The 25,175-nt window shown below is 46.2% G+C and overlaps 1 protein-coding gene and 1 pseudogene across 4 annotated transcripts in view; one reads left to right on the plus strand and one right to left on the minus strand.

Annotated features, from left to right (window-relative positions):
• RFX2 (regulatory factor X2) overlaps positions 1–24,341 on the minus strand; it is a 182,068-nt gene extending 157,727 nt beyond the window's left edge. For 3 of the 4 annotated variants that reach the window (XM_038740369.1, XM_038740368.1, XM_038740366.1), the window contains exon 1: positions 24,268–24,341. The gene's annotated coding sequence lies outside the window, so the exon portion shown is untranslated. The remainder of the gene's footprint in view (positions 1–24,267) is intronic. The other variant, XM_038740367.1, reaches the window with a different exon arrangement.
• LOC119949900 lies at positions 1,362–2,748 on the plus strand (annotated as a pseudogene).
• Positions 24,342–25,175: the final 834 nt, after the last annotated feature.

Below are 25,175 nucleotides of genomic sequence, written 5' to 3' on the forward strand. Positions count from 1 at the left end.
AGCAGGCAAATGGTGGAGCTGGGATTAGAACCGCAGGCCTCTGACTCCCAAGCCTGCATTCTTTCCACTAGGCCACACAGCTTCTCAAGATAATCAGGTCCCACAGTCTAAGTAGGAGGGAGAACAGCTATTGAATCCCCATTTTGCAAATGAGGGAACTGAGGCACAGAGAAGCTAAGTGACTTGCCCAAGGTCACACAGCAGACAAGTGGTGGAGCCGGGATTAATGGAGGTGGGGACACTTCAGAGAAGGGCAACCAAAATGATTAGGGAGATAGAATAACTGTCATATGATGACAGACTGAAAAGATCAGGACTCCTCAATAGGGGAGAGGATTGGATTTTACCATGTCACGAAGGGTATGACCAGAGCAAATACGGAACTGTTGTTCACTGAATCCTGCAACAACAGGATTAGAGGGCACCCTTCTGAAGCTTGAAGGGGGTAAATTCAAAGCGAACAAAAGGAAAAACTTTTTCCACACAGTGGGTGGTAAACATATGGAATCTGTTACCCCAGGAAGTTAGCCAGACAGAAAAGAGCAATTGCTTCATAAAAAAGTTTGGATAATTTTACAGATGAGACTCACATAATAGACTATTAGAGGGAAGATTAGGGATGTAAACGGATCCATTCCTACCTTTAAGAACAGATGCCAAGGAGGGAAACTATCACACTGTTCATCCAAGCATTCTTTGGTATCACCGCCAAAGACAGGGTACCGAACCAAATATGACATTTCTTATTCTTGCGTTCCTGATTTACAAAGACTGTATATACATAAAGGCTAGAGGGTTAACTGGGATAATTGGAACCAGATATGGCTAATCTGGGAAAACTTCACAAAGGAGGTGGGGTTTTAATTGAGTTTTAAAGGAGAGGAGGAACCCAGGACACCAAAGAGGAAAGAGGGAAATAATTCTGGGAGTGGGAATGATACATACAATGGCAAGAGGGAGAATCCGAGTGTGAAAGATGGCAAGCAGGTTAGTTTGACTGGAGCAGAGATCTCCAGCAGGGGTGAGGCATGAAATGAAGACATTTAGATAAGGAAGACCTTAAAATCCACTGGCAGGATTAAGGGTTTGATGCAAGTGGTGAGAGCCGTTATAGAGAAAACAGTAGCAGAGAGTGAGAGAGAAACAAAAGTTTGGAGTCATGAGGTAATGGTCAACAGTCACTCCATGTTCAGTGTAAAATGATGACATCTGTATTTCCTGTTTCCATTAAATAAATGATCGGTCTCTTTGATCGTTCATTTCAACTTGCTGCAAAACTTAAAAAGAGAACCATTACTTGGCAAAATGATGTTTCAAATAGCAAACTGGACAGCCCCCGCATGCTGTAGATCACACTCTACATGGTGGAGTTTGACCACAAGATCCAGAAGGACCACTATAGATGTCCCCTGCTTTACAATGGAAACAGATTCGGAGAAACGGTTGTGGAGAGTTGAACCAGTTTTACATAATAAAAGTTTCTAACCTTCACACTCAATCCTCCTCCCTGCAAAATGGAAGTGAAAATTAGAGGAGAAAAAGAAAATAATCAGTGGAGAGTGAGAAAAATCGGTGAAACAGAGGAGGCTAGTGTTAACCATTATAATTGAACAATTTAGAAATATATTTTCCAATGTTTACACTGCAGAGGGTAAAAGGAACTTGTTTTCAGTATTTATCTTATCTTTTGGTTTATCTTTGTCTCCCACTTTAATTACTCTGCTTTTAACTAGCTCTCAAAGATACCTTTCATTCTAGATAAGAGTCTTAAAAAAGAATCTTGCTATTTTCCCCTGAGATAGGAAAGTTGTTTCTCTGTAGAATAAGGACAGATACACAGCAAATACTTTAGAAGACAATATTGTATTGTCATGTTAGGAAGGAGAACTTGTAGTTAGGATACTTGTAGAATTGAGTAGTTCTAATGTTAATGGCACATTATAATATATAATACATATATTCTACAATGTATAATAATGCCAATCCAAAAATATTGGAGAGAAAGATGAAGACAACGAACTAAAAGAATGGGGAGCTAGTTCCCTCTCTTCTCCTCTACACCCCAGCTCATTCTCTTTGCTCCCCTCAAGTATCCGATTACTTGGCTCTCTCAGCTCTCCTGCCTCCAACTCACTGCTCAGGCCCTTCCCCCTCTCTGGAGCACCAGCCTTGCTCAGCTTGGTTGTTTAAACCACATTCCTCCCCCTCCTTCAAAGCCTTCCTAAAAAGACACTTCCACGAGGAAGCATTCCCCAAGTAATACTCCTACCTTGTCAACTGTCCGGTTCTATCAGCCAACTCAGCTGGCTGTATTTTTCTCTTACTTTAATTCATTTATTCATTCATTATTATTATTTACCATCACCCTCGGCAGGTTGGCACAGGAGAGGAAAGGTTGGAGAAAAGATCACTTATTTTAGAATTGAGGCTGTACCTACCAAAAATCCAGATGAAACACTGAATCTCATGAACAGGGAGTGTCCCATCTCAGGAAAGAAAGAGACGCCATGAGGAGGTGGCTTTATTGGAACTCCAAAAGCTTTTTTAAGCTTGGTTCTCCATCCTTGCCACCAGAATGTAAATTTGAAACACCTCACTAATTAAACAGATCTTGTTGGGATTACAGGAACTTCTAATTGAGCCCAAAATCCAAAACCCAAGCAGAGAGAGGCTTATACAATTTATCAAAACGGAGTCACATATGAAAAGAGGATGTTATCACAAGACAAGAAGTTTGCCCCCTCATAAGCGTCAACCTTGTGACATCTTAAAAAGGAAGGGATTACTTTAGCAAGAACTTTTTAACAATTTTTTTTAGCAAATGCTAACATTGCTCTGTATGCAGTACAAAGCTGTATGTGTACCATTTTTGACAATTGTACACCACTCTAAAATTTACTGAATTGCCTCGACCTTTTCATACAGTGTTTATTCCTTCAGTCTTTTTGTATTTTCAATTGTTATTCATTCATTCATTCGATCATATTTATTGAGTGCTTACTGTGTGCAGAGCACTGTACTAAGCACTTGGGAGAGTACAATACACCAATAAACTGACACATTCCCTGCCCATTCCCTGTTCTAGCTTACAGTCTAGAGGAGGGGTGACAGACATTAATATAAATCAATAAATTGGGGGTGGACCAGAGAGGGGGAGGTTGGGATTTGCTTTTATTGCTTTGATTTTATATCAGTATTTCAACTGTTGTAAAATGATAAACTTCAATATTCCTAAAAATTCTTTATTTTCCTCTGTTCTGTGATGCAGGTATGCTTTAAAATATTGAGAATGCTATTTTGCCTCTATGTTCATTTCTCTCGAGCTAACCTGCTCACTGGGCCTTGTTCTCATCTCTCGCTTCCAACCCCCTCCTCACACCCCCTTGCTCTTGCCTGAGGCTCCCTCCCTTTTCATATCTGTCAGACTAGAGCTCTCCCCAAGCAGTTCTGAAATTCTACCTCCTCCAGGAGGCTTTCCCTGATTCTTCTCCTCAGACCATATCCTCCCAATGACCACTTATGCACTTATGTACTCCCAACGACCCAGAGGAATTCTGTACATTTCATCTTACATGTTCTATTTAAGCACTTACTCTTCTTCCTATTTATACTTCATCTTGTGCCTGTCTCCCCTCTCCCCTTGAGGGCAGAGATCTTACTCCCTAACTCTATTGTGCTCTCCAATGATTTAGTACAATGTTCTGCTCACAGTAGGTGCTCAATAAATACTATTGATTGATTGATATTAATTAAATGATTCACTCTATATCTAGGCTTCCATTCTTAATGACGGCATATTCATCAATTTTTGTCTATTATCTCCCTCATTCAATTGTAAGCTCCTCAAGGACCGAGAGCACATCTTTTACTTATTTGGCAGGTTCCCCATATACAATAGGGAATCGTTTTTTGTTACTGCTTTTGTTTCCATCCTAACTGCCCTAAATTTTTATCAACCAGTCAAACCCCCAAAGTGTAACACTAGTTAATGGACTAAGAACTGCGTGAGGATGCAACAATGTCTGCTTTAGAAAGATGCCTCACAGAGATCTTCTGTTCTGCAACGACAGACTGCACCCACTACTATTAGGAGAAGTGTGGCATAGTGGAAAGACCATGGTCCTGGGAGTCAGAGGACCTGGGTTCAAATCTCAGCTCTGCTACTTTTCTGCTGTGTGATCTTGGGCAAGCCATTTAACTTCCCTGATCCTCAGTTCCCTTATCTGTAAAATAGGGATTAAGACCGTGAGCCCTGTGTGGGAAAGGGACTGTGTCCGACCTGATTATCTTGTATCTACCCCAGTGCATAAAACAGTGCTTGACATACAGTAACAAATACTGTAATTATAGTTTACTATTGCTATTATTATTCCTGCTAGTCTCACAATGAATCCTAAGGGATTCATGGGGATTGGGTGAAAAACTATGGGCATTTTTATTTCATTTCACATAACTGACAGTAAATTCACTGTGGGCAGGGAACATGTCTTCCAACTCTATTGTACTCTCCCAAGCACTGAGTACAGTGCTCTGCACATAGTAAGCACTCAATAAATAGCATTGATAATGATGACAACTAATTAAAGAGAAAATTAGCAAGTGTCTAAAATATACAACTGTCTCATCTTGCTGCCTCTGGGCTCAAATATAGCACAACATGAATTCCCCTCTAAAATTGATTAAATTATTAGGTCACTTGAAGTCATGGGTGCAATGGCCTAAGTTCAATGTTTTGACATGAAATGCCTCAGGAAGTCTTATTGCTAGATGGATTTGCCTGCATTTTTTTTGTATTTTTAAGAATTCATAAGCCCAAGACCTTACCTAAAATATGTATAATTCCCAGTTAGTATAGGGAAAGATTCACAGGCAAACATCGGAATATCTTATTTTTTCTGCACAGAGTGTTAATTTTTTGTGCATGGAGGGGTGGAAGAGGGGACAGACAAAAAGAGGGTGAGGCAGAAAGGGTGATCATCATGGTGATTGCTTCCACAGCTGTTGAATTGGATTCTGAGTCTTGCTCACTCCAGGTTTCTGACAAGACCTGAGAGTTCCCAATACGAGAAGAAAAGACCCAAATGACAGCTTTCTGGCCTGTTAGCTCTTTGAAGTCTGTCTCCTACCAATATTCATCTCCCTTCCCATCCTACCCCCTGCCAAAAAAAAAAATCCCTGCCCTCTTTTCATTCCCACATTCAAAAATGAAAAATTGGTACTTATGGGTACAGGTGTGTGAGAGTGAGTGGATATCTAGAAGCATGATGAGGTAGGTGGCGAAGAGAAGATGGAAACAGATCCAGAGTGGCCTGCCCATTGGCAAAGACCACCTGGAAGCACGTTTATCCGCAGAGGGAAGGGAAAGAGATAATCCACAGTGAGGATAATTCACAAGGGGAATACTTGGAAGTGTACAATAGGCCGAAAACTGCACAGTTTGAGACTTGAATCTATATATTTAAAAACAGAATGGGGTATCCAACTCCCTGACTCCTCCAGAGTGCACAAAATACATTCTTCAAGTGGGTGGGGTGGGGAAAGTAGCACTGGCATACTTTATGGCTGGGTTGGCAGCAGTTCCTGATTTTACCTGATCCTGCTGTTCCCTGCAGGGCTCTGGTAGAGAGAAGAACTCCAGGGAGGCTGGCAAAAAGTGGAGCAGCAGGTGTAGACAAAAGAAAAGCTCCACTCACTTCCAATACCTCAAGCATCATGGCCACTGTGCCCCCATCAGAGGGGTTATGAAGATGGAAACAGCAGTTTCCTTTCTCAGTTGTTCCTGCAGCTGCTGCTTCTTCTGGTCACTCAAATAATATAGATTGGGCACCCATGGTGTGCAGAGCACCTTACGAAGTACTGGGAGAGTACAAGGGAGGTAAAGACATAATCTCTCCTTTCAAGGAACTTTCAGGCATGTTCATTAGGTTTGATGTGTATCTGTCTCTGCCAACCCCCAGGTCTGCCTCTGACCCTGTCTTGGTAGCCCCAGATGAAACATGGGTAATGCCACCAAGCATGAATGTTCACATATGTCATCCTTCATATGGAACCCTTCCCCCTCTCCATCCCCCCGCCTTACCTCCTTCCCTTCCCCACAGCACCTGTATATATGTATATATGTTTGTATGTATTTATTACTCTATTTATTTATTTTACTTGTACATATCTATTCTATTTATTTTATTTTGTTAATATGTTTGGTTTTGTTCTCTGTCTCCCCCTTCTAGACTGTGAGCCCACTGTTGGGTAGGGACCGTCTCTATATGTTGCCAACTTGTACTTCCCAAGCGCTTAGTACAGTGCTCTGCACACAGTAAGCACTCAATAAATACGATTGATTGATTGATTGATATTCACAGAGGATGCTTCTGATGGTGCGATTCTATCCACGTGGGCTGGCGGTACTGAAGAGACCTAAAATAACCAACAGTCCCAAGTCCCACTTAACATTAAAAGAAAAAATCCCCTTGTCTTTTGTCATATTGCTATTCTTGCCACTTGCAGTACCTTTCACTGTCTTTGAGTCTGCTTCTTGGTATCCTGATCGTCCCAAAATCTTCACTGGACAGCAACCCTTCTTCTTCCCTCCCTCTTGCCCTCCTTCCCCCCTCTTTCTCCCCCTCTCCATTTGCTTCCCTTTGTCCCGTCCCCGCTAAACTCCACAGCAAGTTTGCTCCTGCACTCCAAATGAAAAGTCGATACCCCTGCATCCTAGTACCAGCACAGTGCATATCTTAACTCTCTAACTGACCCTTTACCCGGATCATCTGGGTAGAGTAATGTAGCATGTGATGGAGGGAATAATAGGTGAGGGGTGAATTGTGGTTCACCAGTGTTACTGAGTGACAATGGCCCAGTTCATCAATGAGAATGAATGAGTGTGTGTGTGGGGGGGGGGCGGGGGGGACGGACAGGGAGAACAGGAACAATTAGCTGGCTGGCTAGATGAAGCATGATGGGCCAGGGATAATTATTGACCATCATTACAAAGCAGTGCCATTCAGCAGCCACGCTTCATGTTAGGCAGCACTATGAAGAGATGCGCTGCTAACCCAAAAGGGTGATGTGCCCTACTCTGGGTGAATGGGTAAAAATCGAACTCCTGCCTAAGCAAATCATTGTATGCATTTGATTTTGAGCTTAGAGGAGAACTTGGAGGCGGGGTGGAAGAGATGGGGGAGGAAAAAGAGAGAAACAGAAAAGAAAAAGTACTTCATGTGGCTTCTCTTCCTGCACTGCTGCTTTTGGGTCCTTGCCGGGCGCCAGGGTTGAACGCAAATGACTTGTCATTCATTCATTCATGACTTGGGGTAGACAGTGTGGAAGATGGAGCCCTGGGGCTGTTGGGGCACACCAGCTAAGAAGCAACCATTTCTCTAAACCTCTGCTCCAAATTCCCACTGGGAGGGGTCCCCCCTGCCTGCCAGGGAACCAATGGGAGCTGCTGCAGCATGCGCCTCCCACCCAGCAGCCCAAACGCTGCTTGGCCAGGCAGCCTTTTGGCCACGCCTGCCGGAGAGGGGCTTGGCGCCTAGGCTGTGGATCCTCACCCCGGGAGCTGGACCCTCGCCGGACCCCTGAGCCGCCTGCATTCTTCCTCCCCTGCCGCCGCTGCCTAGCTATTCTGCTAGGCCAGGCCAGGCCAGAGCCAAATCCCCTGCCCATCTGGAGGGGCTCTGGCTTAGCAGGCCCACTCTCAGTGCCGCCACTGCACCACTGCCATGGCCCTGGCAGTCAGAAGCAGTGGGAGTGCAGAGAGAGAGGTGGGAGGTTGGGGGGCTCCCGTGGGAGTAGGGAAGGGGATGGCTCACCCCCACTAGTCATTCATTCATTCATTCAATCGTATTTATTGAGTGCTTACTGTGTGCAGAGCACTGTACTAAGCGCTTGGGAAGTACAAGTTGGCGACATATAGAGACGGTCCCTACCCAACAGTGGGCTCACAGTCTAGAAGGGGGAGACAGAACAAAACAAAACATATTAACAAAATAAAATAAATAGAATAAATATGTACAAGTAAAATAAATAAATAGAGTAATAAATACATACAAACATATATACATATATACAGGTGCTGTGGGAAGGGAAGGAGGTAAGGCGGGGGCGATGGAGAGGGGGAGGAGGGGGAGAAGTAGGAGGGGGCTCAGTCTGGGAAGGCCTCCTAGTCCCAGGACCAATGGCCGCAATCCTGCTGGCAGAGGGCAAGGAGTAGAGCCACCACCATAGCTCCGCCTCCGGCCCATTTCCAGGTCCGAGGGGTGGGGCCGGCTAACCCAGACAGATGGGGAGATAAAGTTAATGGTGTCACCCCCCTCAATGCCAAGGCTCCCAAGGCTCCCACAGAGTGGGCGCCTATGTGTGTGTGTTCCTGATTCAAAATATGCCAAGTCATTTGCTGAATCTATTAATTCAGTCAGGATTTGGATTGGTTATCCAAAACTACATAGACCAGTCAGTCATGTTTGTTGAGCGCTTACTGTGTGCAGAGCACTGTACTAAACGCTTGGGAGATTACAATATAACAGACACATTCCCTGTCCACAAGAAGCTTACAGTCAGTCAGACGCACGCACACACACATGCACGCACACACACACACACGTCCTTCTGACTGCTCTCCCTAAGAAGTGGCAAGCAAGGCCAGGGAGAAAGTCACCCTTTGAAAGCAAAGTTCCCCTCTTGACTTTAAGCTCTATGTGGGCAGGGATCGTGGCCACTAATTCTGCTGTTTTGTACACTCCCAAGCACTTAGCACAGTGCTCTGCATACAGTCAGTGCTCAGTAAATACCACATATTGATTGATTGATTGATTGATTGATTGAAAGAGGAGGAGGAGACCAGGAGCCGGGGGAGGATGGCAGAGCTGAAATTTCACAAGCCCATCTACCTCTCCCCCGCCAAGCTCCCTCAGGCTGACTCCATTCTGCCCGTTTCTCCTGTTGACCACCCTCTGCTCCTGCTACAACTTTTGCCATGGCTCTCCTACCATCACCACTCATCTCCATTCGGTGACGTCCTTAGAGTAGTCAGCTATGAATAGTCCAATGAAATCTGGGAATTCAAGCACATTGTTAGACAATTCGCTATTTACAAATGTTTAAAAGCCAAAGGAGAAAAATTGCCAGGCCAAGCGATTGAAAACATCTCAAAGCACAGAGGAAATTCATGTTTCATGTATGAGAAACAGAATTCCTGGACAAAGAGTTGCGAGGAACTAATAATGTTCAAGAAAGCAACTATCTGCTCCTGAGGACCCACTTCAAGTTCTGGCAAGTAAATCAGGACAGTACTGTGCTCCAAATGGCATATTTCCAAACACCAGCTGCGCCGGCATTCAAGAGATAAAAGGGAAGGGAAACTGGTTTTAGATGTTCTTGACACTAACTTATGCCTAAAGAGTTTAGCCATTAAAGAAAGGCTAGCATTCAGCAGCATATTTACCATGAGTAATGAGTCTACACATCAAAATTATGAGGTTTTATTCTAAATTGCACATTTCACTGAACACCTATCTAGGAAATGTTAGCTTTTAATTTGCACACGTGAAATCCTATCCTAAACCACTATGAATAAACTAAATCAATGGTGGGGAGGGGGAGGGGAGAAGGACAGGTCAGAAATTTAAATTGATCGATTCACTTGGATGTTGCTCAGTAAACAATTTAAAAAGCAGACTCCTAAATTTCAAACCACATGATTTGGTCTGCTTAAATCTATTTACAGTAAACTTGCAATTATTCAGGGGCTAATTACTCAGGCCCATTGTTTCTCCACCTCCTTGTCTACAGCTGCTTGCCTTTTGGTCATTTCACTGCTAATTAACACCCCAGTTTTTCCAAATGGAATTTTGCCACATTTCCTATGGAGCCAGATATGGTCTAAACTAAAACCTGCTCAAGTCATTCACGTGATACATTGATTTAAATGTTTAGGTCTTGTCTATAGAAACACATGTATTTTTTCTATTTAGTTGAGTAGCTACGTTACCCTCTTTAGCTGCTTCTTCTCAAGGTCTCCCTCCTCTCAACAGTATTTTCAGATCTCTTTTGAAGGTTCCTCCTCCTCAGCTTCCCACCCTCTAACTGTGGGAGTCTCTCACGGATCAGTTCTCGGTCCCCTTCTAATCTCCATCTGCACTCCTTCCCTCATTCACTCCCACAGCTTCAACTACCACCTCTAGGCCTAAGAGAAACAGCACGGCATAGTGATTAGAGCACGGCCCTGGCAGTCAGAAGGTCGTGGGTTCTAATCCCAGCTCCACCACTCTTCTGCTGGGTGACCTTGGGCAAGTCACTTCACTTCTCTGGGCCTCAGTTACCTCACCTGTAAAATGGGGATCGAGACTGTGAGCCCCACGTGGGACAGGGACTGTGTCCAACCTGATCTGCTTGTAACCACACCAGCTCTTAGTACAGTGCCTGGCATAAGGTGAAAACTCCTCACTCTCGGCTTCAAGGCTCTCCATCACCTCGCCCCCTCCTACCTCACCTCCCTTCTTTCCTTCTACAGCCCAGCCCGCACCCTCCGCTCCTCTGCTGCTAACCACCTCACTGTGCCTCATTCTTGCCTGTCAAGCTGTCGACCCCCGGCCCACGTCCTCCCCCTGGCCTGGAATGCCCTCCTTCTGCACATCCGCCAAGCTAGCTCTCTTCCTCCCTTCAAAGCCCTACTGAGAGCTCACCTCCTCCAGGAGACTTTCCCAGACTGAGCCCGCTCCTTCTTCTCCCCCTCCCCCCCACCCTACCTCCTTCCCCTCCCCACAGTACCTGTATATATGTTTGTACAGATTTATTACTCTATATTACTTGTACATATTTACTATTCTATTTATTTTATTTTGTTAATATGTTTTGTTTTGTTGTCTGTCTCCCCCTTCTAGACTGTGAGCCCACTGTTGGGTAGGGACCTTCTCTATGTGTTGCCAACTTGTACTTCCCAAGCGCTCAGTCCAGTGCTCTGCACACAGTAAGCGCTCAATAAATACGATTGAATGAATGAATGGCATATAGTTAAGCACTTACCAAGTACCACAATTATTATTATCATTATCTCTACACAGATGATTCCCAAACATACCCCTCCAGCCCTGACCTCTCTCCTCTGCAGCCTCACATTTCCTCTGGCCTTCAGGACATTTCTACTTGGATGTCCCGCTCACACCTCAAGAGCATGGGCTTGGGAGTCAGAGGTTGTGGGCTCTAATCCCGGCTCTGCCACTTGTCTGCTGTGTGACCTTAGGCAAGTCACTTCACTTCTCTGGGTCTCAGTTACCTCATCTGTCAAATGAGGATTGAGACTGTGAGCCCCATGTGGAACAGGGACTGTGTCCAACCTGATTACCTTGTAACTACCCCAGCACTTACAACAGTGCTTGGCACAGAGTAAATGCTTAACAAATACCATAATTATACCTCAAGCTTAATATGTCCAAAACAGAACTCCTCATTTTCCTACCCACTATCTTTCTCATCACTGTAGACAATACCGCGATCCTCCCTGTCCCACAAGCTCGTAACCTTGGCATTATCTTCAATTCATCTCTCTCACTTGACACACATATTCATCTGTCACCAAATTAGGTCATTCTACCTTCACAGCATCACTTAAATCCACCTTTCCTCTCCTCCAAACTGCTACTACTCTGATCCAAGCATTTATCCTATCCCACCTTGGCTAGTGTATCAGCCTCCCTGCTCCCGTCTCTCCCCTCTCCGGTTTATTCTTCACTCTGCTGCCCGGATCCTTTTTCTAAATAATGTTCAATCCACGTCACCACTCTCCTCAAGAGCCTCCGATGGTTGCCCGTCCACCTCTGCATTAAACAGAAACTTTGATTCATTGCCTTTAAGGCTACCTTACCTCACTGATTTCCTATTACAACCCAACCTGCGCACTTCACTCCTCTAACACCAACCTACTCACTGTACCTTGATCTCGTCTATCTCTTCACCAATCCTATCCCCACGTCCTCCCTCTGGCCCAGAATACATCCATTCATTCATTCAATCATATTTATTAAGCACTTACTGTGTGCAGAACACTGTATTAAGTACTTGGAAAGTACTTGGGACGATGCGGGGGAGGGGGAGCTGAAGAAAAGGGGGGGCTTAGTCTGGGAAGGCCTCTTGGAGGAGGTGAGCCTTCAGTAGGGCTTTGAAGGAGGGAAGTGTGCTAGTTTGGCAGATTTGAGGAGGGAGGGCGTTCCAGGCCAGAGGTAGGACGTGGGCCAGGGGTCAACCGCGGGACAGGCAAGAACGAGACACAGTGAGAAGGTTAGCTCCAAAGGAGCAGAGTGTGCAGGCTGGGATGTAGAAGGACAGAAGGGAGGTGAGGTAGGAGGGGGCAAGGTGATGGCAACTCCCTTCCCCTTTCATACATGACAGATCACCACTCTCCTCACCTTCAAAGCTTTATTAAAATCACATCTCCTCCAAGAGGCCTTCCCTGACTAAGCCTTCTTTTCCTCTCCTCCCTTTCCCTTCTGCAGCACCCTGTGGACTTGGATCTATGACCTTTAAGCACTTGATATTCCCCCCACAGCACTTACGTACATATCCATAATGTATTTAAATGTCTACGTTGCCCTCTAGACTGTGAGCTCCTTGTGGGTAGGGAACGTGTCTACCAACTCTGTCGTACTGTACTCTCCAAAGATCCTAATTCAGTGTCCTACACACAGTAAGTGCTCAATAAAACCACTGATTGATTGAATCACTAATATTTATTGGGTACTGTGTACAAATTATAGTACTAGAGTATTGTCCTTCTGCTTCAAAGAAGTGCTTGGGGAAAATACAGAAGAAAAAAACATAATCTCTGCCCTCCGGGAGCTTACCATCTTGAAACTACCTCTTATTAAACTGATACCAGGATTGGATTTGTTGGCTCCTCCTTGTTTCGCTTTGCGAAAGGGGCCGCTGCGCTTCTCTTTCTCGTCCCTCTCCCTTGTCAATATCATCCACTCTCATGATTTCAAATTCCATTTGTATGCGGCTGATTCTCATATTCATAGCTCAAACTCAAACCTGTTTCTTGCACTGTTTCTGCCTAACATTTTTCCTTAGATGTCTAACCACCAGCTAAAATTGAACATGGCAAAGACAGACTCTCCCATCTTTTCCCATCCCCAGTTAACTTCAATTCTCCTGGGGATTATTGCTGTCCCCCACCCCTACAACTGCCACTGCGGCACTCCTGTGCCACCTGAACACTTAAGTACTCACAAACTCCAGTGGCACTCATGTACATCAGATATACCTGCTTATTCAAGCATTAATTCAGGTACAAATCCTCTTTTTCTTCTTCAGCCTATCTGTGAATTATTGTCGTGTCTGCCTCACCTGCTAGAATGTAAGTTCCTTTAGGGCAGGGACTATGTCTACTAACTCTTTGAACAGTGCTCTGTACACAGCAGGGACTCAATAAATACAACTGATTGACATTGGCAGCACCACCATCCTGCAAATCCCCTTGGCTAGTATTCTGAGACATGTTTAATTCCTCTTTATGACATATCAATTTCTGCAATATTTCCTATATCTGATCCTGTCACCTCTTCTCCATCCCCCACTCTAAACCCCTAATCCTAGCATTCGCTCACTTTGTTTAACCAGATCTTCTGCAACCTTCATTCTCTCCCCACTAGGATCAATCCTAAATGCAAAAAGTTGCCAGAATCTTTTTCATTATGCACTATTCATATCATATTATCCCCTTACTCAAATCACTACAGTAGCTCCAGATTCAAACAAAAACTCCTCACCATTGTCTTTAAAACGTTCAATCACCTTGCCCCCTCCTACTTCACCTCGCCATCCTCCTACTATAATCCAGCTCATATGTTTTGCTCCACTAATGCTAAACTTCTCACTGTACCTCGATCTCGTCTATCTTGCCGCCGACCCCTCGCCCACGTCCTGCCTCTGGCCTGGAACGCTCTTCCTCTTTCATATCCAACAGACAATGACTCTCCCCCCGTTCAAAGCCTTACTGAAGGTACCTCTCCTCCAAGAAGCCTTCCCTGATTAAGTCCTCCTTTCCTCTTCTTCCACTCCCTTCTGCGTCGCCCCGACTTGCTCCTTGCTCCTTCTGCATCCCCCCTCCCAGTCCAACAGCACTTATGGTACATATCTGTAATTTATTTATTCACATTAATGTCTGTCTCCCCACAGCTCGCTGTGGGCAGGGAATGTGTCTGTTTATTGTTATATCGTACTCTCCCAAGCATTTAGTACAGTGTTCTGCACATAGTAAGTGCTCAATAAATAGGAGTGAATGAAAGATTCCCCTGATGAAGACCAAAACTCATTAAGGCTCTACACCAACAGCTGCACCCACCCTCCCTGTCATCATTTTCCTCAAGACCTGTTAGTCCAACCTCTTCACTGGCCTCTGCTGCACTCTTCCCTCTCTTAACTCTCTTACCCAGGCCATCCCACATTTCTAGAAAAACTTTCTTTCCACTCCCCAAACCATAGCCCTTCTAATCTTCGGATCACTTCTCAAGTCTCATTTCCTCCACAAAGCCTTCCCTGACCTAAATCGAGCTTCCCCACACTAAAGCTCGACCCTTTTCCAGCGTGGCTCAGTGGAAAGAGCCCAGGCTTGAGAGTCAGAGGTCATGGGTTCTAATCCCAGCTTCGCCACCTGCCAGCTGTGTGACTTTGGGCAAGTCACTTAACTTCTCTATGCCTCAGTTACCTCATCTGTAAAATGGGGATTAAGATTGTGAGCCCCACGTGGGACAACCTGATCACCTTGTATCCCCCCAGTGCTTAGAACAGTGCTTTGCACATAGTAAACGCTTAACAAATACCATTATTATTATTATTATTTTCCTCCTGACACTCTAAGTATGTAAAATCTTAAAGAATCAGGAGAAGTAGCATGGACTAGTGGAAAGAGCACAGAACTTGGAGTCAGGAGTCCTGGATTCAAATCTTGACTCTGCCTTTGCCTGCTGAGTGACCTTGGGCAAGTCACTAACTTCTCTGTGCTTCAGTTTCCTCATCTGTAAAATGAGGTTTAAATACCTGTGCTCCCTTCCGCTTAGACTGGGAGATTGAATGAATGAATGACAGGTATTGTGTCCGATCTGATTGTCCTGTACTACCCCAGCCCCTTAGAACATCGTAATCGTCATCGATGGTATTTATCGAGAGCTTACTGCGTGCAGAGCACTATCCTAAGCGCTTGGGAGAGTACAATACCACAGAGTTGGTAGACACGTTCCCTGCCCATGAGCAATACCACCATTATTGCTGTTGTTATCATGAATAATAATGAACAACATGCACAATGTCCATGTGGAATCAGACCAATGATTCATCGGCAGTGGCAACAGGATGCCTGAAGGAACCATATTACGGTTGCCCTCTGACATCCAGCCTGATGGCTAGGGATGGACCCTTAACTTTTCTGTCTACGTCTCTAACTTCCCCTCTAAGTAGTAGAAGAAATGGTATTTACTGATCGTATACTGAATGCGACGCACTATACCAAGTGCTTGGGATGTACGGCCAAAGTGCAAGCCATGTATTCTGCCCATAAGGAGCTTACACTTGGTTCACGAGCAGCGGATTCAGATGTAACCCATGAATCCATTATCCAAACCCCTCTCAAACCTGCTAATATTTTTAGCCCGCACAATTTCCTGTGGTAACAAATTCCATAAGCTTACCTCCAGCTAGGTGAAGAAATGTTTCCTTTTGTTTGTTTTGAACCTGCCACCTTCAAGTTTCAACAGGTGTCCACTTGTCACAGTGGTGTAAACACGAATTCTGTAATCGTTCTGGCTGCACCTTCAGGATTTTAGAGACTTCAGTCATGTCTCTCTCTGTCTTCTTTCCAGTCTGAAAAGTTCTAACCTCTTTCAGTTATCTTCACATGGAATTATCTCCTTCCCCCATTAATTACACATCTATATAAGTATTTAAGGGTACCTGCTGTCCCGGGGTATGGCTCTTGAGGTAGCCAAACAAATGGCTAAACGGCCAGAGATCGAGGAGGGCAGATCTGCCTATACAAGCCAAACTATAATGTCAGCATTATTTCCCTTTCTTCCCCCACCTCCCCACCCCGATATGGCTCCTTAGGGCAGGCCTAGTTCTCAGGACCCTGGCTTCCCTTGTGCTCTTGAAAACCCTAGTCAGTGTTCTACGGCATGGCTTCAGAAAACTCTGGGAAAGCTTGAAATCTCAATAGCTGGAGCCACTCTCATCAGAAGGAGAGCAAGAGCCGGACATTCTGCATCAGCCTGTCAGCATCCAAGCTGGCAAGGCTTCTACCTTCTCATTCTTCCCATGCATAAGCAGAGTGGGGACCCAATTTGCCCTATTGTTATGCTAGAGAGAGACCGAGAGTCTCCTGCACTGAAGCACACTCAGGCTCTTGCTGAGGGATGAGAGCCACAACCCAAAGAACAGTAAATCATCAATGGTATTTACTGGGTGAGTGCTTACTGTACCGTACTAAGCACTTGGGAGAGTACAGTGCAAGTGGCAGAGCCGGGATTAGAACCCACGTCCTCTGACTCCCAAGCCCGTGCTCTTTCCACAAAGCCACGCTGTGTGACCTTGGGCAAGCCACTTAACTTCTCTGTGCCTCAGTTACCTCATCCCTTTTAGACTGTGAGCCCACTGTTGGGTAGGGACTGTCTCTATATGTTGCCAATTTGTACTTCCCAAGCGCTTAGTACAGTGCTCTGCACATAGTAAGCACTCAATAAATATGATTGATTGATTGATTGATCTGTAAAATGGGGATTGAGACTGTGAGTCCCACATGGGACAACCTGATTACCTTGCATCTACCCCAGTGCTTAGAACAGTGCTTGGCACATAGAAAGCGCTTAACAAATATCATTATTATTATTATTAATGACAGTTGGCAGACACATTCCCTGCCCACAACCAGCTTACATTCTAGAGGCCTATGAATGGCCTATGATCTGGGAAGGCTCAGAGGGCACGGTTCATAGGCCAGACCCTGGGAACTGGCCCTTCCAGGTTTTCCTACCCAGGTTAAAGTCCATCTGGACTTTATGTTGCCAATTTGTACTTCCCAAGCGCTTAGTACAGTGCTCTGCACACAGTAAGCGCTCAATAAATACGATTGATGATGATGACAGACCACAGGTGAGCACGCTGAACTAAAACCAGACGTGGCGTGCTTTGAGGCAAGCCTCAGTTGGAAGCATATGCACAAAAAAAGTCACCAGTTCAGCTCAGGTTCGAGCAGTTTCAGTTGCACTGAATCCAGCAGTGAGGCCGGTATTTATGTTCCCATGTAATCCATCAACCAGTGGCATTTACTGAGTGCTTCCTTTGTGCAGAGCACTGTACTAAGCTCTTGGGAAGGTACGATACCCTCGGGAGACACAATCGTTGCCTTCAAAGGGTTACACTCTAGCAGACTAAATCCTGTAAACTGTGTCCCTGTGGGGCGATTTTAGGGTATTTGTTAAGCACTTACTCTGTGCTAGGCACTGTTCTAAGCGCTGGGATAGAGACAAGGTCATCAGGTTGGACAAAGTCATAATCCCCATTTTGCAGACGAGGGAACTGAAGCACAGAGAAGTTAAATCAATTGCCCAAGATCACACAGTAGACAAATGGCAGAGTTGGGACTAGAACCCAGGTCCGTCTGACTCCCGGGCTCATCTATCCACTAGGCCATGCTGCTTCTCCGTCTTGGTCTGTATTTCCATCTTTGTCAGCTCTGTCTTCCTCACCCTCTGCTAGACTGTAAAATCCTCCAGAGCAGGAATCCTCAATCAGCTGTGGATTCAAGTCCATGGTCCTGGTCAGGCTAGCAAAAAGCCAAACCTAGCCAGGTCTATACCGGGTTTAAACGGCCTCCCTCTACCTCCAGCACTCAACATCATCAAGAGCACTTTGCAGTGACTACAGTGGGCGGAGCACTGTACTAAGTGCTTGATGAACATACAAAAGTGGCAAAAGATGTGATCCCTACCCTCGAGGAGCTTACAATCTAATAGGAGAGACAGGCGGACAAGATCGGCTAAATATACGACAGGTGCAAAAGTGAGAACATGGATAACAAATGAGAAAGTAAGTAGGTAAGTAATAGATCTCTTCAGGAGTGCTAAGATGGCTGATGGGGTGGCATAACCCCAAAAGTAGGGAATTAGTAAGGGGCTTTGAAGGTCAGGATTTGTTTTATATGAGAAGAAATAGGTGGCCATAGGAGGTTGTGTGAGGAGGGGAACGATGTGCTCTGAAAGGTGTTTCAAGCTTTGTATCTACCCCAGCACTTAGCACACACAGTACTTGGCAGCACATCATAAAGTGCTCACAAGAACTTGACATTCAAAACCCATTTATGGTCAATGATGACACCTAATTTTTTTCAGTGGGTGGGTGGGTAGAAGAGGCCGCTGTACACTTAGTAAGCACTCAATACTAATACTATTTTAAAAAGGTAAGATCCTTGAAAAGTGTTTTAAAAAGAGAGTGCCTCAATTCCCCATTTCAGTCAGGGGAACCATAGCACCAGTAACTGAGGCACTCCAGATCAGAAGCTTAGGGGAAAGGGCACGGGCTTGGGAGTCAGAGGACGTGGGTTCTAATCCCGGCTCCGTCACTTGTCTGCTGTGTGACCTCGGGCAAGCCACTTAACTTCTCTGTGCCTCAGTTACCTCATCTGTAAAAATGGGGATTAAGACTGTGAACCCCACGTGGGACAACCTGATTACCTTGCATCTACCCCCGAGCTTAGAACAGTGGTTGGCACATAGTAAGTGCTTCACAAATACCATAATTATTATTATTAGAGAAGCAGCATGGCTCAGTGGAAAGAGCACGGGCTTTGGAGTCAGAGGTTATGGGTTCAAATCCCAGCTCCAACAATTGTCAGCTGTGTGACTTTGGACAAGTCACTTAACTTCTCTGGGCCTCAGTTCCCTCATCTGTAAAATGGGGATTAAGACTGTGAGCCCCTCGTGGGACAACCTGATCACCTTGTAACCTCCCCAGCGCTTAGAACAGTGCTTGGCACATAGTAAGAGCTTAATAAATTCCATCATTATTATTATTAGCTGAAAACAACTTGGAAACGGCCTAGGCCTCCATCAATTGATGGCATTTACCGAGCACTTACTGTGTGCAGAGCACTGTACTAAGGGCTTTGAGAGCGGTAGAGTCTCTTGTTATAAAGGACAAAGATTTCAGGACCAAGAACCTGTGTGAAGGAAGTAGTTCTAGTGCCAGTGGTTTGCCCAGTGCCACGCTCTTGTCCCTGCCCATCGTGTTCCTACAACAAGCGAGAGTGCGATCAAAGGGTGCTGCACGCTGCAGAATGCACGCAAAAATGTGACGTGTAAAACCTGTTTACAGCCAGTGACTACACCTGATTTGGAGGGATGTGCAGGGTTTGGGCACGACCGTCCCCACGGCTGCTGAGACTACCAAGTCTCAAAGTGGTGGCCAAGTATGCACGGCAGGAACCAGCAAAAGTGAGGTTTGGCTCAGGCTCTCTTCTGCTCTGGCTCAGACCCAGACTAGCCTCAGATGTCATGATCCACAGGCCTCCCCTCAAATTGGGCCAGAGATTTCCACCCCGCGGCTCTTTAGTACGATGCCTTGCCCGCAAATTCTCAGTGACTGTTTTTTGGTGAGGATGGTCTATTGGAAAAAAAAAAAATATCTCAAGGATTTTTCTGTGTGCCTGAATGCAAAAGCTCATTCTGAAATTCGGTATATAAAATAACCAAAATCAGGGAATGTGCTGTGCATAGTTAAAAATCTGTACTAGCTCTTTACTAGGTAAAGGACCAAATACTCAAAGTAATCAGTAATACTCACTCAGAAGGTGGCTAAAACTGCCACTTGCTGACATAATGCCAGCAAATAAAAATTCTACTCAAAAATGGATATAATGGTAACTTATCTTGTAGTCTATAAGTTTCATATGACAAGGGGAGGGCAGGGGGCAAACTGCAGTTAAATAAATAATAAATAATTATGGTATTTGTTAAGCACTTACTATGTGCCAAGCACTCTTCTAAGCGCTGGGGAAGATACAAGTTAGGTTGTTTCACGTAGGGCTCAGAGTCTTAATCCCCATTTTACAGATGAGGTAACAGGCACAGAGAAGTTAAGTGGCTTGCCCAAGGTCACACAGCAGACAAGTGGCGGAGTCAGAATTAGAACGCACACCTCTGACTCCAAGCCTGTGCTCTTGCCACTAACCCACGCTCCTTCTCGGAAGTTTTCGAGCCGCTCGTGGCTCTTCTTCACTTGCTGTGCAAATCACACACATGTGCTTCGTTATTATTATTGCGCCACCATGGATGCAGAGGGTTGCAGTGTGCTGCTGCTCCTGTCTTTTTGGGGGGATGTGGTGGTGATGGCCCCACCTAGTAGGGCCCAGGCCAGGGTGGGTGGCAGCACCCCCAGTTCCACCCCCAGCTCCTGCTTCAGCTGTCAACTTGCTCACCGCCACCCCCACCGCGGGAACACCTGCTCTCCACCACTGGCCACCCCCAACCCCCCCGGAACACCTGTTCTCCGCCACTCATCGCCACCCCAACCCCGGAATGGCTACTTGCCGTTCTGGTTAAAGGAATTTTTGGGGGGGGGGGGATCGGTGGCCCTCGGTCACATTATGCCTTCGGTTTTTGGCTCTTCAGTTCACGAGGCTCGGCTACTCCACGTACTGTGACGCTAAATAGTAAGATATTTCCAAAAAAAAACTTAATCAGAAAATACAAATACTTCTGTGCCCCAAACCGGCTCTGAATAACATTTCACGATTTTCTTCAGACACATATTTTCAGTATCTCAGGACTGTTTCAATCAGTATTTATTAAATATTCCCATTATCCTGTAGGAACACCCAGATCCATTATCCCTTCCAAGATGGTCGAGCTCAAGAAGTCTGGGAAGTTAGGAATTTGTGAATTCCCAAGGACTTTGTTTCTTTGAGCCAGTAAACCATATGATCCCTCAATATCTTGGTTTCCCCAATTTCAACAGTTCAACAGGGAGACTGCGTCTGAGTGCTAAATACATACTCACGAGTTCAACTAAAACTTTAATTTTTAATGGAGGGTTGAACCGCGTAGCTATTTTGAATAATCATCTGGGGTTTAAGAGCTATCACAGGATATCAAATGAATTACTTTTCCTTAATTAATGTTAATTAATATTGGTATTTGTTAAGCGCTTACTATGTGCCAAGCACTGTTCTAAGCGCTGGGGTGGATACAAGGTAATCAGGTTGTGCCACATGGGGCTCACGGTCTTCATCCCCATTTTTACAGATGAGGAAACTGAGGCACAGAGAAGTTAAGTGGCTTGCCCTAGGGCAGACAAGTGGTGGAGCCGGGATTAGAATCCACAACCTGACTCCCAAGCCCGTGATCTTTCCAGTAAACCCCGCTGCTTCTCAGCCCCTTTTTAAGAACTTAAAAGAATAAACCAATACCACCCCCCTCCAAAAAAGGGAACATTCACTTTGAACTAGCCCAGCTTTCTCTGCAGAGAAGTAGAACTAATGAAATCGACATACTTTTTCACTCACCTAGAATAAACTACTATTTGCCCTGGATGAATCCTGCCCCAGAGGTGTAGTTACGAGGGTAATAATAATAATAATAATGGCATTTGTTAAGCGCTTACTATATGCAGAGCACTGTTCTAAGCGCTGGGGGGGATACAAGGTGATCGAGTTGTCCCACGTGGGGCTCACAGTCTTAGTCCCCATTTTACAGATGAGATAACTGAGGCTCTGAGAAGTTAAGTGCCTTGCCCAAGGTCACACAGCAGACATGTGGCGGAGCCGGGATTCGAACCCATGACCTCTCTTGCTCTTTCCACTGAGCCACGAGGGTCCGGATGGTACTTTTCCCTTTCCCCCCCACAACCCTTGCAGGAGGATCACCTTCCTCCCAACCGGTGGGATGGAGAGGATCAAGCAGGATCTAACAGGGAAGGGTCCCTAGAAGCCCCTGGCTCACGGCAGCAGGGGGAGAGATGAGCCCCCCACACCTATTTTCTGAACGAAATTGTTCTCCGATCGGCATCAGTGTGATAAGGAACCGAAGACCCGGAGGATGACACCAAAACGCAGTCATGGGAGTCCGTTCGGCTGGGATTCTTCAATCACATCTGGCTCGGGTCCCCCGCAAAACCGCAGAGCAGCTTCTCCCCCATGGCAAAAACGTACAAGATTCACAATGCTTGGGTTAGTTAAAGAACTTGAAGGTGGAAGGAAGAGTGTATGTGAAGAATTTTAGAAACCGTTTGGCCTGGTGGCCCAGAGAAACCACCAGGGATGAAGCAGTTTCCAAGGCTGCTTTGGAGTCAGTTATCTACTTTTTGGGGGGGGCGGGTGTCAAGAAAAAATGGATCCACAGCAGGCTGGTTAGAGGGAATGACCTGGTCCCTTTTTTCGGGTCCGTTAAGGCCCTGCCATAACTGGTTTTTAAAAACACTCTTTTCGACCCTTAAAATCAGAGGATGCAAATGTTTGGTTAAGATACAGGAAATTCAATCGAAAGGGGGGGAAAAAAAGCCTCCAAAAAATTGAGGATGCACCGTGTTCCACACAATTTAATCAACGTTCGGGACAGCTAAATCAAAAACTGATGCGATTCCCTTACTCGAGAGCGATTCTAACTGCTCGGGAGAAAGTTGGGGCAGAGGAGTTTGACAGAGCCGGCGGCATAACGTTAAAGGGCTGATCGATGACGGTTCGGTCTGACAAAGAATTACAATGCCTGGCACAAGAGGTAGGGAAAGAAGGAATAAGAAAATAAGGCACAACTCGAGTTTTCAAAAGTGTATTGAGTTCATCTACCGTCCTCCCAGGCCGTGCATCGCGAATCTGAAAATAGTTACACGCCCTGAGTCACTAGAGCGGCGAGAATAAGAGTGTGGTTTGATAATTATTTAAAAGTCGACTTCGGAAATGCCCCGTGCCCGCCCGCTCGCCCTAATATACGGCCCTAAGGGGCATAAATCCCGAGATGGGATCCTCCGGCTCTGGAACGGCTTATCAGTTTTGATAAGCCACAATTCCGAAAACAAGAAGAAAAAAACAAACAAACCCCATCAAACCGCACTGGCTGGCTGACAGTGATCGGCGTTGGCAAGAAGTATCTGAGTATTACGTTTCTTCCTCTTTCCCATCGCTAGAGAAAACTATTAAACGTGCTGTTTTCGAGAGGCGGGAAGGAGAGAAAGTTAACAAGAGCACGCAGGGGGAGGAAAGGGGGAAGTTAAAAATGGAAATCATCATCAGTCCGATCATCAGTGCAGAGCACTGCACTAAGCGCTTGGGAAGGCCAAATTGGCAACATATAGAGACGGCCCCTACCCAACAGTGGGCTCGCAAGGTGAGAAAAGATCAAAGTAGTACGGAGACTGGTTGCTGGGGGTTTGGGTTTTTTTTGTACATATTTATGTACATATTTATTTATTTATTTATTTTACTTGTACATTTCTATCCTATTTATTTTATTTTGTTGGTATGTTTGGTTTCGTTCTCTGTCTCCCCCTTTCAGACTGTGAGCCCGCTGTTGGGTAGGGACTGCCTCTATGTGTTGCCAATTTGTACTTCCCAAGCGCTTAGTCCAGCGCTCTGCACATAGTAAGCGCTCAATAAATACGATCGATTGATTGATTTGGTTGTTTTTTTTCCTCTCCAAACTGACAGCGGGAGCGAAAGCTGTTTGATTCCAGATCGATCCAAGTGCGGAGCAGCCCCCGGAGGCGGTTCGAGCGGGAAGGGAGGAGAGAGAGGGAGGCACCCGGCAGAGGACCGTGTGTGTGTGTGTGTGTGTGTGTGTCTGTGTGTGTGTCTGTGTGTGTGTGTGTGTGTGTGTGTGGGAGGGCAACCCCACAACTACTAAGGGGATTTGAGTCGGGAAAGTATGTAGGAGAGGAGGGAGGGGGAGCTGGGCCACCCGAAAGTTTGCCCCGTCTCCGCCCCGCCCCTCCCTCCCTCCCTCCGACCTGTTAGGAGAAGTCGGGGGCGAAAAGAGCGGGGGGTGGAAGCGGCGCTCGACTCGGGCTCCAAGCCCCCTCTGGGTCCCCGGTCCCCCGGCAAGTCCCGGCCCTCCCGGGGCCCCGCTCCGCCTCCCCTCCCTTCTCTCTGGGCCCGGCCCCCCGTGTCCCGTCCCCGAGCCGCGGTTCGGGCGGGGGGCTGCCACCGGCCGAACTTTCCGGCCGGCCCAGCTCAACTCCCGGGAGTTCCCGCAGTCGGCAGGTCGGGGCCGGCCGGGGGCCTTTCGCATCGGTCACCTGCAGCCGTGGCCGCGGTGCTGCCTCTCACCGGCTGGGCCTGGGGTTCGGGCTGAGCCTCCGACGGGACTGCTGCGTCTCGCTCCCCGTTGGTAAGTAACAGTCTCCACGGCTACAGTATCTATGGCGGCGGCGGCGCAACCGCTCCTCCTCCTCCTGCTCCTGCTCCTCCTCCTCCTCCTCCTCCTCCTCCTAGCGCGCCGGGGGAAAGAGGCGGTTTGGGGAGGGGAGAAGACGCGGCTCGGTAGAGGAAACTGCCATTACGTTCCCGGCTGACGTCGTTAACCGTCACGGCCCCGCCAGGCCTCCCCCTCCACCCAACCCGGGCTGCCGGGGCCTCGTTAGTTCGCCTGGGAGGTGGGTCGAGCCGCTACCGGCGAGTCGGGCCGGGCCGGGCCGATCGCCGACGGGGAGCGCCGAGCTGCGGGACTCGGCGCTCGTCGCGCGCCTCTAGTCTCCATTGGGGAGCAAAGCGCGGAAACGGGGCAGCGCCCAGGGTTGGCCCGGGGAACGAGCTGCAAAGGGAACGGGGCACCGAGTTTGCCTCGGCCGGCGGGGATTGATTGATTGATTGATTGATTGATGTATTTATTTATGTATTTATTTATGCATGTATTCATTCATGCATTTATTTATTTATTTATTTATTTATGTAGTTATGCATTTATTTATGTATGCATTTATTTATTTAGGCATTCATTCATTCATTGATTTATTCATGTCTTTATTTATTTATTTATTTATGTATTTATTTATTCATGTATGCATGCATTTATTTATGTATTTATTTATTTATTTATTCATGTATGTATGCATTTATTTATGTATTTATTTGTTTATTGATTTATGCATTTATGTATTTATGCACTTACTTATGTATTTATTTATTTATTTATTCATCTGTTTAT

Source organism: Tachyglossus aculeatus, chromosome X1 (genome assembly GCF_015852505.1).
Source record: "Tachyglossus aculeatus isolate mTacAcu1 chromosome X1, mTacAcu1.pri, whole genome shotgun sequence".
Classification (NCBI taxonomy): domain Eukaryota; kingdom Metazoa; phylum Chordata; class Mammalia; order Monotremata; family Tachyglossidae; genus Tachyglossus; species Tachyglossus aculeatus.